We start from the raw sequence: 16476 nt of genomic DNA on the forward strand, positions 1-16476 counted from the left end.
GACAGTGTAGGGAGATGAGTCAGCGGAACTAATTCGAGCGGGAGTTGCTTGCGGTATCATTGCAACATGATGAAAGATCTTATTAGACTAGAGTCAACTAATTATAAAGAGTATATTCAGGAATAATGGTAATTACGTTACACAAATAGAAATATATTCGAATGGTTTTCAGTTTAAATGCAAAAACAAGGGACGGATGGGTGCACCTTTAAAGTGCACAGCAATTGCTTGTGGGGTAATCCCAATCATAAGTTCGGTTGTCGATAGATTCGGAATTGCAGAAAGTTACATTGCTTGCGAAAGAGCAGAACAAAACAAACACGTGAACAATTGGATTGGTCAGCGTTACAGTACGGCTGGGAAGTTTACGGTCGAGGCATGGAATCTTTAATGTTGCTTCGACTTGCGTAAAATTTTGAATTCACATATAGCAGACGTTCACAGGTTATCACTCACATTACGATCAAATCCAACGATGAAAGCGCTTCCATGTGGTCGATGAGGGTGGCTGAAAACTTGTAAATATCAGTGTGTCAGAGTAGATAGGCGATACGCGCGAGTATTAGTTTTAGTTCGTTTCCTTCTAGCTGCACATTTCTTTATGATAAGCCAACCAAACCGAATCCCACGAATTTAACTTTTAATGTTAATCCTAGGGTCAGTACAATAGTGGGGTTCCAAAGTATTATTCTAATATGAAGAAATGCATGGGCATAGCCATCATGATCGAGACACCGAATGACTTCATCAGCAACGCAAACAGTATTTCGGCACCGGTAAATGTCTTCTCCTTTAGCGTTACTGTTCGTATGCGGGCGGCGTAAGCGACGTAGCAATGACGAAAGTCACTGAAGAGGGAATAGTCAATTTCACACAGATGTACATATGTATGTCACTGCACGCGTAGATAAAAGCCCATCGACCGTTTTTCACTGGTGTAGGCCGAGCAAGGCTTGTATGTGTGTGGACCCACGCCGGTACACGCTGCGGTAAATACAGTGATGCTCACATGTATGCAGACGCCACGCCGAAAGAAGATTTGGGGGCGAAGACGGCTAACACATACTGTAGTCGATCGGGACGCTGGGTATTTATATGTGTGGTAAGGTGACGAGACTGTAGTGGGTACGGCTTACGGCACTACGACCGGCGTTTCGTACGGTATTACGTACGGCCAAACCTATGGTTAGGTTTTTAAGAAAAAAAAAAAACGAACTTTAATTTTCTGTTGGCCGGCAGTTGGGGTACAATTTTCACTCACCCGATGGGTTCGGCCTTCGCTTAATAAACGTAGGAATGGTCGGCTGATCTTTTGACTAGGTCTTAGCCACGATGGACACGCGGTAATTACGGTCGAGGTTAGAATTTTTCCTTTCACTGCACTACTTGAGTATTTTCCTCAGACGTCCGTCTGGGATCGCGAGTAACATTGGAAAGAACATGCCCAAGCCACTCTCCTTCCGCTTGAGCCCTTGGTTCTCTCATTCCCCTTTTCTCACCACACCTTGACAGTAGCCGCTGTTAACTTATGTCATTTTTTTCTTGCGCGTAACTGCCCAAAAGGTGCAAGGTGCATGTCTAAGGGAAGGGGAAACCGTGGGACGGTTATCCGATATTTTTGGTTGGACAGGCGCCACTACAACACCCCCCTACCAAGATCACACTTGGCAGTGATACACTGAAAAGAGTGATCCACGCCTGAAACCTCATTGTTTTATATCTTTAGCATGGAATTTCCCTAGGATTCGTCCTTGTAGGTCCTCGAGTTCGTAGTAACTATTACCAAGTCTTTTTCTCACCCGGGCTTTCACGAAAGTAGGTGCCAGCTTGGCATTAAAGCCTCTGCTAAAGTTACTTTGCTGGAAGTTTCTTTTATACACTTCCTGACCAACGACAAACGAGACGTCTCGACTACGCAAATTATATACTCTTTCGTTGCGACTATGCTGCTGTTGAGCTGAATGCAAAGCTTTTTGCCGAATGATATTGAACGAATCGTCTCGCGAAAACTGTACTGTTCGATCCTCCAGCATTTCTAACTGTCTTAATAGCTGATAGCTAGAACCATTGGTAACCATATGTTGACCAAACGCTATTCTGTATGGGGTCGAATTAATGGCGGTATGTGTGCTCGAACGTAGTGCACAGGCAATATGGCTCAACTTTTCATCCCAATTGGACTGGTCTGGTTTTATATAGGCCTTTATCGCGGCAATGACCGAACGATTCACACGTTCTGACGCATTTGCTTGGGGTGCATGCACGGCTGTAAACATATGTTTGACACCGTAGTTTTGCAGCAAGCTTTGGAATACCTGTGATTTAAACTGGACTCCATTATCCGATACTACCGTCTCGGGTACGCCGAAGCAGTGAAACAACTCTTCCTCGATAAATCGGATGATCGAATCCGCTGTAAACTTCTTTACGGGTTTGAGAAATGGGAATTTGGCGAAATGATCCAGGACTATAAAGATTCCTATGTTCCCTGACTTACTACGGGGATACGGTCCCAAGAAATCTACATACAGTTTCTGAAAGAATCTGTTAGTTCCCTGAGTTTTTCCCATGGGAGGTCGTAAACAATAACTTGGATGTTTTGAACATTTGCATACCTCGCACCGATTAACATATGCCTTCACATCGGTGACCAAATTCGGCCAATAGTAGTATCGCCGTATTCGCTCCAGCGTTTTGTGGATACCACGTTTTGTGGAGGAGAGAGGATGTTCGTGTGCTTGCCTCAGTACAACGGACGTTAGGGCGGATGGTACCCATAACTTCCAGCAGAGGTCATCGGATACTTTTTCTCCTACTGCATGTTCAGCACGGCGATAAATGAAACCATCAATTACTTTGACATCAGGCATTTTCGTCTGGTTGGCGGTTATTTTGGTTTTTAGATTCTCATACTCATTCTCAACTGAGTGAAACTGTGGTGAACTGAGATCTAGCAGACTGTCCATTTGGAGCTCGGACAGGTCTTCAGTATAGGCTCGGGACAGGGCGTCTGGCACTTTGTTGTTGACTCCTTTTCGGTGATGAATTTGGAAGTCAAAACCTTGTAATTTTAACGACCATCTGGCGAGTCTAGAGCTCAAATCCGCTTGACTCATAAGCCATTTTAACGAAGCATGATCGGTAATAATGACAAATTCATGCCCTTCGATGTAGGCGCGAAACTTTTTAACACACAGTACAGCTGCTAAACACTCTTTTTCTGTAACCGAGTAATTTCGTTGGCATTGATTTAGCTTTCTAGACATATATGCGATCGGAACCTCGTTACCTTCTACATCTTTTTGCATAAGTACTTCGCCCACGCCAGTATGACTCGCATCGCAGTGAATAGCGAATGGAATCCGAAAATTTGGACTATGCAAAACGGGAGCACTGCAAAGTTTACTTTTCAGGTCTTCAAATGCAAGTTGGGCCTCATTCGTCCATTCAAACTTACGTTTCTGTTTCAACGTGTCCGACAATGGAGCGGCCAGACCGGCATAATTTCGAATGAATTTATGATACCAGCCAGTTACTCCTAAAAACCTTCGTACCTGTTTGACTGAACGAGGTGTTGGGAATTCCCGAATGGCTGAAACTTTTTCTGGATCGGTTTTAATAGTTCCATCCCCAATGACATGGCCAAGGTATCTTACTTCCTTCAAACAAAATTTACTTTTTTCGACATTATTTGTTAACCCAGCTTGTTTTAACCGAGATGCTAACTCGGATAACACACGCACATGGATTTCGAAAGTAGAAGATACAACGAGCAAATCGTCTAGATAGACGAAAACTTCATGTCGTAACTGAGAGGGTATAACTTTATACATTAATTTACACATGGTTTGTGGAGCGTTGATTAGTCCAAATGGCATCACTGTGTATTGATACAGGGGTCTCCCCGGGACGGTGAACGCGGTCTTTTCGCGAGCGTCTGAAGTCAATGGGATCTGCCAATAGGCATCCTTCAGGTCGATGCTGGAAATATATTCAGCTTTTGGTAGTCGGCTTAATATTCCATCGATCAAAGGCATGGGATATGCGCTCTTTACTGTGACCTCGTTGACCTTACGGCTATCGAGACATATTCTCACCTTTCCAGGTTTCCTAACGAGAACGACTGGTGACGACCATGGACTATCAGACTCCTCAATAACGCCAAGCGCTATCATTCTATCTACTTCCTCAAACATGACCTTTTCGACGGCAGGAGATACCGAATATTGCCGCTGTTTAATTGGCTTTGCATCCCCTATATCGATATCGTGACTTATCCAGCTGGTTCGACCTAGACCTTCTTTGGCGAATGACGGGAACGTTTGGATAGCCTCTGACAACATGGCCTGTTGCGAATACGTTAGGCTTATATGCATATGGTCATCCTTGGCTAAGGCAGCCACTTCGGGCTTGGCATTCTGGGTTACTACACCTGGAGGTAACAATTTAAATGCAGCCCAAAAGTCCATTCCAAGGTATAATTCTTGAGCGAGTGATGGTACTAAATACAATGTTATGGGCTTAGTTTCATTTCGAAACAGCACGGGAGTGGAGATCTTGCCTACAATTTTCTGCGCAGCTCCATCAGCAGTTCGCACAGATGCATTAACGGTTTTGACGATCGCATGACTAACTTTCAACGCTAACTCCCCTCCTATACAACTGATTGTTGCTCCTGTATCCAAAAGACCAGTGACTGTTCTCCCCAATAGTTGGACCTTTGCATACGGTCTTATGTCCTGCGCATTCCCAACTATGGCGGATAACAAAACTTTTCGTTCTTGCTTTCGTGCTACATTATACGCACATCTACGCAACTTCATTCGTAGGGAGCGTTGGCTACCATTCTCTATCTCTGTCCTGGTTGGTAAGTCTGGTATTTGTGACATGGCCGGTTGAAGTGGTAGCGAGTTTGTTTTTGAACTCGTTACTCCGTATTGGTGGCTTTCGATACCATCTGTCTGCGTGCACTGATCAACGGTGCACGAGCTGCCAAGTTTTTTGGATTGCATTTTCTACAAGAGGGCTTGTAAGTGTCAGCTTTCCAACACCCATAACAAAAAACCCTCCGCTCTCCAGTACATTCTTGGTAACGGTGACCTAACTTCCCACAATTCCAACAGTTAAGGGTCATGGCATCAATACTTACATCATCTACACCATCAGCATCGTCATCCGTCTCACTGAACGTTTGATGCATCTCATTAATATGTCGTTTAGACGCAGCACGCTGCAAAATTGTCGTAGATTTGGACAAGATCTGCGATACTCTTGATGGGTACATACAAGATTTCGTGTTGAATTTCTGGAACTAAATTGGCTTTAAGAGCTTCTAACAGATAGGGCTCAGTCATTGGCTGTACTAGTTTGTCTGCCAATGCGACTATGGCTTCATAGAATAAATCAAACGGTTCATTTGGCTTCTGTTTCCGCTGCGTGATCGCTGAGCGGATATCCAAGTCGGTACGTCCGTCTTTGAATTGAGTCTTGAGTGCTACGCACAAGTCGGACCATCGGATGAGGGGGACACTCTTGTGGTATCGCCAGAACCATTCACTGGCACTGCCCTCAAACAGGTTGCTCGCATATCTGGCTAACAGTTCAAAATTTCCATTTAAGGATTGGTTGGTCATGGCATTTACCCTATCAATGAAGTCGTCCACGCCAATGGAGGAATGACCTGAAAACCGTATTTTCCAATTTGAAATGATTTGGCTTATTCTATTAGCTCGTAGCTCTGAGACTGGCGGGGTCCCTCCTAGACTATATCTAGTTGGTGGCTCTCTGGCCGTCTGTCTTTCCGAACTACCCCCGAACAGATGCTGAAACGTTTGTTGTTCTACTTCGTCGATGGTTTGTGTATTGATTGGTTGTGAACGAACACTTTCAATACTTTCACGGGACGCCGTTTGCTGAATCTATACTTTCTGCAGGCCAGTTTCTATGGTCTGCGCTAATATGTTGGTTTGAGCCTGCATTGCAGCTGCCAAAGAATCGGCAATAACCTGGTGTAGACCTGCATTGGTCGAAGCGGCATTTGCTTCCATTTGTACTTCCGAGTTAGTCTCACTAACAGTTGACCCGCTTGGGGCGTCTGCGTTGGGATCGGTTGCCCTACCCTTAGACCTAGTCTGGTGCATGGTTGTGCTGGGGTCTTGGCTTGCAGTCTGGACTGCGGCAATCTCCTCAGCTAAATTCAAAGCCGATCCATGCAAGCTAACGTGGCAGACAGGACAAAGCTTTTTGGCTCCAGCTTTACGGTTAAAACAGACTCGGTGGAATTGGTGTCCACAGCTGGTGGTAATTAACTGAGCTAGGTAGTCAACTTCCTTGGCGCACGTGCTACAAATTATTCCCTGATTCTCTATTTGAGCGAAATTCTCGGGACTACGACTTAGGGGCATGATTATCGTACAAAATCTGTTACCCAACGATCTTTTATAGATAATAACGACACTAAATACGGACTAATTTATATATAAAGGCAAAGGAATAGAAATGACAAAATTTTTTTAAATAAAAGGATCATGATTCTGCTTCGATGCACATAAGAGATAGACTGAATCTCGTTCGCTATCTAATCTCACTGTCTAAGGGACGAATTCGTGTAGAAAACAAAGATACTGAGTCGGACAGGTTCTTTCTACCGCGAGACAGGCGATAGCTTTTTGCCATACATACACACCTGATTTCTATCAACGGCTGAATCCTATCACAAAAACTGGACCAAGTAGGTCTTACTTTGCATCAACTGGACCAAGAGCTTATTCTAAAAGCTTCAGGATTTCGACAGTCGACGACGCTCTTTATAGTTGGGAGGATGATAGAAAATAGACAAAACTGCACATAAACTTCCTTGCGTATACTCTCAACTCCGCGAGATAGGTTATAGCTTGTCGCCATAAATTAACCCAATTTCGATCGACGGAGGGAAGATCTACTTGCACTCGATCGATATACCGGCAGTGGTTAAGTCAGATGCAGCTTAAGTGGACTGGACCAAGAGCTTAATGGAAAACATCAGGATTTCAACAGTCTCTCTCGCTACACTATACCTTCACAACCGATATTGAGGAAGTTAGCAAGGTTGTCTGAACCAAGAAGGATAAGGAATTTCCAGTCGGGTGTAGTTGACTGTCTTTCGGACATTTACTGGGGCTGTGACAGCTCGGGCCCCACGTTGGGCGCCAATTATTATACCCGATACTCAAAATGAGTATTGGGGTATATTAGATTTGTGGTAAAAGTGGATGTGTGTAACGTCCAGAAGGAATCGTTTCCGACCCCATAAAGTATATATATTCTTGATCAGCATCAATAGCCGAGTCGATTGAGCCATGTCTGTCTGTCCGTCTGTCCGTCTGTCCGTCCGTCCGTCTGTCCGTCTGTCCGTCCCCTTCAGCGCCTAGTGCTCAAAGACTATAAGATCTAGAGCAACGATGTTTTGCATCCAGACTTCTGTGATATGTCACTGCTACAAAAATATTTCAAAACTTCGCCCCGCCCACTTCCGCCCCCACAAAGGACGAAAATCTGTGGCATCCATATTTTTAAAGATACGATAAAGCAAAAAACGCAGAATCGTAGAGGATGACTATATGTTCTAAAGTGTAAAATCTCAACCAGATCGTATAATTATTATAGCCAGAATCAAGAAAACAATTTCATTCTTTCTCGCTCTGTCTCTCTCTAACACACAGGTTTCATGGTCGGCTTTGCCAATGGCAAAATATGAGTTCAAGGATCTCAGAGCCTATTAGAGCTAGAGCAACCAAATTTTGTATCTCCTGAGATATCGGACCTTGACCGTTTTGTGTCAAAATTTCGCCACACCCCCTTCCGCCCCCGCAAAGGACGAAAATCTGAGGCATCCACAAATCTCAGAGACTATTAAGGCTAGAGTAACCAAATTTGGTACACACACTCCTTTAAGATGTCACTATAAAACGTATATCTCAAAATTTCGCCCCACCCCCTTCCGCCCCCACAAAGGACGAAAATCTGTTCCATCCACAATATTGCAGATTCGAGAAAACTAAAAAAGCACAATCATAGATAATGACTATATCTATCAGATTGCTAAATCTGGATCAGATCAGATAATTTTTATAGCCAAAAGGAACAAATCAATTTTCAGTGGCTACGCAGCGCCCGACGTCACGCTCAGACTGAGTTTCTGTCTCTCTCGCACGCACTCTTTGTCCTGTCGTTTAATATTAGCGGCGTCTGCCGGAGGAGAGCCATACTGACTAAGTATCGGGTATAAATGTTGTAACAGATAACGAAGCAGTAGGCTAGGATCTGAAACGGTAGACGAGCAGATGGAGGGTATGATCGAGATCCATGCACGCGTTGCTGCCGGTCTCATGGTTAGTCGGGTAGAGTGGGGGTGGGGTAGGGAGAGATCGCGTCACGAGCTCGAGCATTAGGAGCAAAGACAATAAAAATAAGTTTCGCGTGCGGTTCAAGGTTCAGACGGAAGAAATTTACAGAGAATTTACAGCGGAACTAATTCGAGCGGGAGTTGCTCGCGGTATCATTGCAACTCGGTATGCCCACCCTTCCTTGATCGCACCGGTCCAAATAGGCTGAGAAATGGGTAACGATCCCTAAAATAAACGCTCTACTTCTGCTAGGTTACGTCATCTCGGCGCCACATGATCCTTAATAACGGCAACAATTAACAAACAGTTTATTCATTAAACTTTCCTACAAGATCTCATGGCCGCTAAGAGGGTAGATATATATATGTATAAAGGCTACTAAAGTAATAGGGATAATATGTTCAAATAAGCTGCAATTAAGATTAATTATATATATATAAAAATATCATGATGAAAGATCTTATTAGACTAGAGTCAACTAATTATAAAGAGTATATTCAGGAATAATGGTAATTACGTTACACAAATAGAAATATATTCGAATGGTTTTCAGTTTAAATGCAAAAACAAGGGACGGATGGGTGCATCTTTAAAGTGCACAGCAATTGCTTGTGGGGTAATCCCAATCATAAGTTCGGTTGTCGATAGATTCGGAATTGCAGAAAGTTACATTGCTTGCGAAAGAGCAGAACAAAACAAACACGTGAACAATTGGATTGGTCAGCGTTACAGTACGGCTGGGAAGTTTACGGTCGAGGCATGGAATCTTTAATGTTGCTTCGACTTGCGTAAAATTTTGAATTCACATATAGCAGACGTTCACAGGTTATCACTCACATTACGATCAAATCCAACGATGAAAGCGCTTCCATGTGGTCGATGAGGGTGGCTGAAAACTTGTAAATATCAGTGTGTCAGAGTAGATAGGCGATACGCGCGAGTATTAGTTTTAGTTCGTTTCCTTCTAGCTGCACATTTCTTTATGATAAGCCAACCAAACCGAATCCCACGAATTTAACTTTTAATGTTAATCCTAGGGTCAGTACAATAGTGGGGTTCCAAAGTATTATTCTAATATGAAGAAATGCATGGGCATAGCCATCATGATCGAGACACCGAATGACTTCATCAGCAACGCAAACAGTATTTCGGCACCGGTAAATGTCTTCTCCTTTAGCGTTACTGTTCGTATGCGGGCGGCGTAAGCGACGTAGCAATGACGAAAGTCACTGAAGAGGGAATAGTCAATTTCACACAGATGTACATATGTATGTCACTGCACGCGTAGATAAAAGCCCATCGACCGTTTTTCACTGGTGTAGGCCGAGCAAGGCTTGTATGTGTGTGGACCCACGCCGGTACACGCTGCGGTAAATACAGTGATGCTCACATGTATGCAGACGCCACGCCGAAAGAAGATTTGGGGGCGAAGACGGCTAACACATACTGTAGTCGATCGGGACGCTGGGTATTTATATGTGTGGTAAGGTGACGAGACTGTAGTGGGTACGGCTTACGGCACTACGACCGGCGTTTCGTACGGTATTACGTACGGCCAAACCTATGGTTAGGTTTTTAAGAAAAAAAAAAACGAACTTTAATTTTCTGTTGGCCGGCAGTTGGGGTACAATTTTCACTCACCCGATGGGTTCGGCCTTCGCTTAATAAACGTAGGAATGGTCGGCTGATCTTTTGACTAGGTCTTAGCCACGATGGACACGCGGTAATTACGGTCGAGGTTAGAATTTTTCCTTTCACTGCACTACTTGAGTATTTTCCTCAGACGTCCGTCTGGGATCGCGAGTAACATTGGAAAGAACATGCCCAAGCCACTCTCCTTCCGCTTGAGCCCTTGGTTCTCTCATTCCCCTTTTCTCACCACACCTTGACAGTAGCCGCTGTTAACTTATGTCATTTTTTTCTTGCGCGTAACTGCCCAAAAGGTGCAAGGTGCATGTCTAAGGGAAGGGGAAACCGTGGGACGGTTATCCGATATTTTTGGTTGGACAGGCGCCACTACAACACCCCCCTACCAAGATCACACTTGGCAGTGATACACTGAAAAGAGTGATCCACGCCTGAAACCTCATTGTTTTATATCTTTAGCATGGAATTTCCCTAGGATTCGTCCTTGTAGGTCCTCGAGTTCGTAGTAACTATTACCAAGTCTTTTTCTCACCCGGGCTTTCACGAAAGTAGGTGCCAGCTTGGCATTAAAGCCTCTGCTAAAGTTACTTTGCTGGAAGTTTCTTTTATACACTTCCTGCCCAACGACAAACGAGACGTCTCGACTACGCAAATTATATACTCTTTCGTTGCGACTATGCTGCTGTTGAGCTGAATGCAAAGCTTTTTGCCGAATGATATTGAACGAATCGTCTCGCGAAAACTGTACTGTTCGATCCTCCAGCATTTCTAACTGTCTTAATAGCTGATAGCTAGAGCCATTGGTAACCATATGTTGACCAAACGCTATTCTGTATGGGGTCGAATTAATGGCGGTATGTGTGCTCGAACGTAGTGCACAGGCAATATGGCTCAACTTTTCATCCCAATTGGACTGGTCTGGTTTTATATAGGCCTTTATCGCGGCAATGACCGAACGATTCACACGTTCTGACGCATTTGCTTGGGGTGCATGCACGGCTGTAAACATATGTTTGACACCGTAGTTTTGCAGCAAGCTCTGGAATACCTGTGATTTAAACTGGACTCCATTATCCGATACTACCGTCTCGGGTACGCCGAAGCAGTGAAACAACTCTTCCTCGATAAATCGGATGATCGAATCCGCTGTAAACTTCTTTACGGGTTTGAGAAATGGGAATTTGGCGAAATGATCCAGGAATATAAAGATTCCTATGTTCCCTGACTTACTACGGGGATACGGTCCCAAGAAATCTACATACAGTTTCTGAAAGAATCTGTTAGTTCCCTGAGTTTTTCCCATGGGAGGTCGTAAACAATAACTTGGATGTTTTGAACATTTGCATACCTCGCACCGATTAACATATGCCTTCACATCGGTGACCAAATTCGGCCAATATCGCCGTATTCGCTCCAGCGTTTTGTGGATACCACCGTGTGAGGAGAGAGGATGTTCGTGTGCTTGCCTCAGTACAACGGACGTTAGGGCGGATGGTACCCATAACTTCCAGCAGAGGTCATCTGATACTTTTTCTCCTACTGCATGTTCAGCACGGCGATAAATGAAACCATCAATTACTTTGACATCAGGCATTTTCGTCTGGTTGGCGGTTATTTTGGTTTTTAGATTCTCATACTCATTCTCAACTGAGTGAAACTGTGGTGAACTGAGATCTAGCAGACTGTCCATTTGGAGCTCGGACAGGTCTTCAGTATAGGCTCGGGACAGGGCGTCTGGCACTTTGTTGTTGACTCCTTTTCGGTGATGAACTTGGAAGTCAAAACCTTGTAATTTTAACGACCATCTGGCGAGTCTAGAGCTCAAATCCGCTTGACTCATAAGCCATTTTAACGAAGCATGATCGGTAATAATGACAAATTCATGCCCTTCGATGAAGGCGCGAAACTTTTTAACACACAGTACAGCTGCTAAACACTCTTTTTCTGTAACCGAGTAATTTCGTTGGCATTGATTTAGCTTTCTAGACATATATGCGATCGGAACCTCGTTACCTTCTACATCTTTTTGCATAAGTACTTCGCCCACGCCAGTATGACTCGCATCGCAGTGAATAGCGAATGGAATCCGAAAATTTGGACTATGCAAAACGGGAGCACTGCAAAGTTTACTTTTCAGGTCTTCAAATGCAAGTTGGGCCTCATTCGTCCATTCAAACTTACGTTTCTGTTTCAACGTGTCCGACAATGGAGCGGCCAGACCGGCATAATTTCGAATGAATTTATGATACCAGCCAGTTACTCCTAAAAACCTTCGTACCTGTTTGACTGAACGAGGTGTCGGGAATTCCCGAATGGCTGAAACTTTTTCTGGATCGGTTTTAATAGTTCCATCCCCAATGACATGGCCAAGGTATCTTACTTCCTTCAAACAAAATTTACTTTTTTCTACATTATTTGTTAACCCAGCTTGTTTTAACCGAGATGCTAACTCGGATAACACACGCACATGGATTTCGAAAGTAGAAGATACAACGAGCAAATCATCTAGATAGACGAACACTTCATGTCGTAACTGAGAGGGTATAACTTTATCCATTAATTTACACATGGTTTGTGGAGCGTTGGTTAGTCCAAACGGCATCACTGTGTATTGATACAGGGGTCTCCCCGGGACGGTGAACGCGGTCTTTTCGCGAGCGTCTGAAGTCAATGGGATCTGCCAATAGGCATCCTTCAGGTCGATGCTGGAAATATATTCAGCTTTTGGTAGTCGGCTTAATATTCCATCGATCAAAGGCATGGGATATGCGCTCTTTACTGTGACTTCGTTGACCTTACGGCTATCGAGACATATTCTCACCTTTCCAGGTTTCCTAACGAGAACGACTGGTGACGACCATGGACTATCAGACTCCTCAATAACGCCAAGCGCTATCATTCTATCTACTTCCTCAAACATGACCTTTTCGACGGCAGGAGATACCGAATAGTGCCGCTGTTTAATTGGCTTTGCATCCCCTATATCGATATCGTGACTTATCCAGCTGGTTCGACCTAGACCTTCTTTGGCGAATGACGGGAACGTTTGGATAGCCTCTGACAACATGGCCTGTTGCGAATACGTTAGGCTTATATGCATATGGTCATCCTTGGCTAAGGCAGCCACTTCGGGCTTGGCATTCTGGGTTACTACACCTGGAGGTAACAATTTAAATGCAGCCCAAAAGTCCATTCCAAGGTATAATTCTTGAGCGAGTGATGGTACTAAATACAATGTTATGGGTTTAGTTTCATTTCGAAACAGCACGGGAGTGGAGATCTTGCCTACAATTTTCTGCGCAGCTCCATCAGCAGTTCGCACAGATGCATTAACGGTTTTGACGATCGCATGACTAACTTTCAACGCTAACTCCCCTCCTATACAACTGATTGTTGCTCCTGTATCCAAAAGACCAGTGACTGTTCTCCCCAATAGTTGGACCTTTGCATACGGTCTTATGTCCTGCGCATTCCCAACTATGGCGGATAACAAAACTTTTCGTTCTTGCTTTCGTGCTACATTATACGCACATCTACGCAACTTCATTCGTAGGGAGCGTTGGCTACCATTCTCTATCTCTGTCCTGGTTGGTAAGTCTGGTATTTGTGACATGGCCGGTTGAAGTGGTAGCGAGTTTGTTTTTGAACTCGTTACTCCGTATTGGTGGCTTTCGATACCATCTGTCTGCGTGCACTGATCAACGGTGCACGAGCTGCCAAGTTTTTTGGATTGCATTTTCTACAAGAGGGCTTGTAAGTGTCAGCTTTCCCACACCCATAACAAAAAACCCTCCGCTCTCCAGTACATTCTTGGTAACGGTGACCTAACTTCCCACAATTCCAACAGTTAAGGGTCATGGCATCAATACTTACATCATCTACACCATCAGCATCGTCATCCGTCTCACTGAACGTTTGATGCATCTCATTAATATGTCGTTTAGACGCAGCACGCTGCAAAATTGTCGTAGATTTGGACAAGATCTGCGATACTCTTGATGGGTACATACAAGATTTCGTGTTGAATTTCTGGAACTAAATTGGCTTTAAGAGCTTCTCACAGATAGGGCTCAGTCATTGGCTGTACTAGTTTGTCTGCCAATGCGACTATGGCTTCATAGAATAAATCAAACGGTTCATTTGGCTTCTGTTTCCGCTGCGTGATCGCTGAGCGGATATCCAAGTCGGTACGTCCGTCTTTGAATTGAGTCTTGAGTGCTACGCACAAGTCGGACCATCGGATGAGGGGGACACTCTTGTGGTATCGCCAGAACCATTCACTGGCACTGCCCTCAAACAGGTTGCTCGCATATCTGGCTAACAGTTCAAAATTTCCATTTAAGGATTGGTTGGTCATGGCATTTACCCTATCAATGAAGTCGTCCACGCCAATGGAGGAATGACCTGAAAACCGTATTTTCCAATTTGAAATGATTTGGCTTATTCTATTAGCTCGTAGCTCTGAGACTGGCGGGGTCCCTCCTAGACTATATCTAGTTGGTGGCTCTCTGGCCGTCTGTCTTTCCGAACTACCCCCGAACAGTTGCTGAAACGTTTGTTGTTCTACTTCGTCGATGGTTTGTGTATTGATTGGTTGTGAACGAACACTTTCAATACTTTCACGGGACGCCGTTTGCTGAATCGATAATTTCTTTAGGCCAGTTTCTATGGTCTGCGCTAATATGTTGGTTTGATCCTGCATTGCAGCTGCCAAAGCATCGGCAATAACCTGGTGTAGACCTGCATTGGTCGAAGCGGCATTTGCTTCCATTTGTACTTCCGAGTTAGTCTCACTAACAGTTGACCCGCTTGGGGCGTCTGCGTTGGGATCGGTTGCCCTACCCTTAGACCTAGTCTGGTGCATGGTTGTGCTGGGGTCTTGGCTTGCAGTCTGGACTGCGGCAATCTCCTCAGCTAAATTCAAAGCCGATCCATGCAAGCTAACGTGGCAGACAGGACAAAGCTTTTTGGCTCCAGCTTTACGGTTAAAACAGACTCGGTGGAATTGGTGTCCACAGCTGGTGGTAATTAACTGAGCTAGGTAGTCAACTTCCTTGGCGCACGTGCTACAAATTATTCCCTGATTCTCTATTTGAGCGAAATTCTCGGGACTACGACTTAGGGGCATGATTATCGTACAAAATCTGTTACCCAACGATCTTTTATAGATAATAACGACACTAAATACGGACTAATTTATATATAAAGGCAAAGGAATAGAAATGACAAAATGTTTTTAAATAAAAGGATCATGATTCTGCTTCGATGCACATAAGAGATAGACTGAATCTCGTTCGCTATCTAATCTCACTGTCTAAGAGACGAATTCGTGTAGAAAACAAAGATACTGAGTCGGACAGGTTCTTTCTACCGCGAGACAGGCGATAGCTTTTTGCCATACATACACACCTGATTTCTATCAACGGCTGAATCCTATCACAAAAACTGGACCAAGTAGGTCTTACTTTGCATCAACTGGACCAAGAGCTTATTCTAAAAGCTTCAGGATTTCGACAGTCGACGACGCTCTTTATAGTTGGGAGGATGATAGAAAATAGACAAAACTGCACATAAACTTCCTTGCGTATACTCTCAACTCCGCGAGATAGGTTATAGCTTGTCGCCATAAATTAACCCAATTTCGATCGACGGAGGGAAGATCTACTTGCACTCGATCGATATACCGGCAGTGGTTAAGTCAGATGCAGCTTAAGTGGACTGGACCAAGAGCTTAATGGAAAACATCAGGATTTCAACAGTCTCTCTCGCTACACTATACCTTCACAACCGATATTGAGGAAGTTAGCAAGGTTGTCTGAACCAAGAAGGATAAGGAATTTCCAGTCGGGTGTAGTTGACTGTCTTTCGGACATTTACTGGGGCTGTGACAGCTCGGGCCCCACGTTGGGCGCCAATTATTATACCCGATACTCAAAATGAGTATTGGGGTATATTAGATTTGTGGTAAAAGTGGATGTGTGTAACGTCCAGAAGGAATCGTTTCCGACCCCATAAAGTAGATATATTCTTGATCAGCATCAATAGCCGAGTCGATTGAGCCATGTCTGTCTGTCCGTCTGTCCGTCCGTCCGTCTGTCCGTCTGTCCGTCCCCTTCAGCGCCTAGTGCTCAAAGACTATAAGATCTAGAGCAACGATGTTTTGCATCCAGACTTCTGGGATATGTCACTGCTACAAAAATATTTCAAAACTTCGCCCCGCCCACTTCCGCCCCCACAAAGGACGAAAATCTGTGGCATCCACATTTTTAAAGATACGATAAAGCAAAAAACGCAGAATCGTAGAGGATGACTATATGTTCTAAAGTGTAAAATCTCAACCAGATCGTATAATTATTATAGCCAGAATCAAGAAAACAATTTCATTCTTTCTCGCTCTGTCTCTCTCTAACACACAGGTTTCATGGTCGGTTTTGCCAATTGCAAA

The 16476-nt window shown here is 44.2% G+C and overlaps 2 long non-coding RNA genes across 2 annotated transcripts; both read right to left on the bottom strand.

Moving 5' to 3' along the window:
• Positions 1-71: 71 nt before the first annotated feature.
• LOC108151047 lies at positions 72-1920 on the bottom strand. Its single transcript, XR_001774709.2, has 3 exons — positions 1262-1920; positions 457-1180; positions 72-356 (listed from the first exon to the last, which is right to left on the bottom strand). It is a non-coding gene; the product is annotated as an uncharacterized LOC108151047 (long non-coding RNA).
• Positions 1921-8798: 6878 nt separating this feature from the next.
• On the bottom strand, positions 8799-10644 carry LOC117186010. The gene is made up of 3 exons (XR_004471175.1): positions 10026-10644; positions 9222-9945; positions 8799-9121 (listed from the first exon to the last, which is right to left on the bottom strand). It is a non-coding gene; the product is annotated as an uncharacterized LOC117186010 (long non-coding RNA).
• Positions 10645-16476: the final 5832 nt, after the last annotated feature.

The sequence above is a fragment of the Drosophila miranda genome, chromosome XL (genome assembly GCF_003369915.1).
Source record: "Drosophila miranda strain MSH22 chromosome XL, D.miranda_PacBio2.1, whole genome shotgun sequence".
Taxonomy (NCBI): Eukaryota; Metazoa; Arthropoda; class Insecta; order Diptera; family Drosophilidae; genus Drosophila; species Drosophila miranda.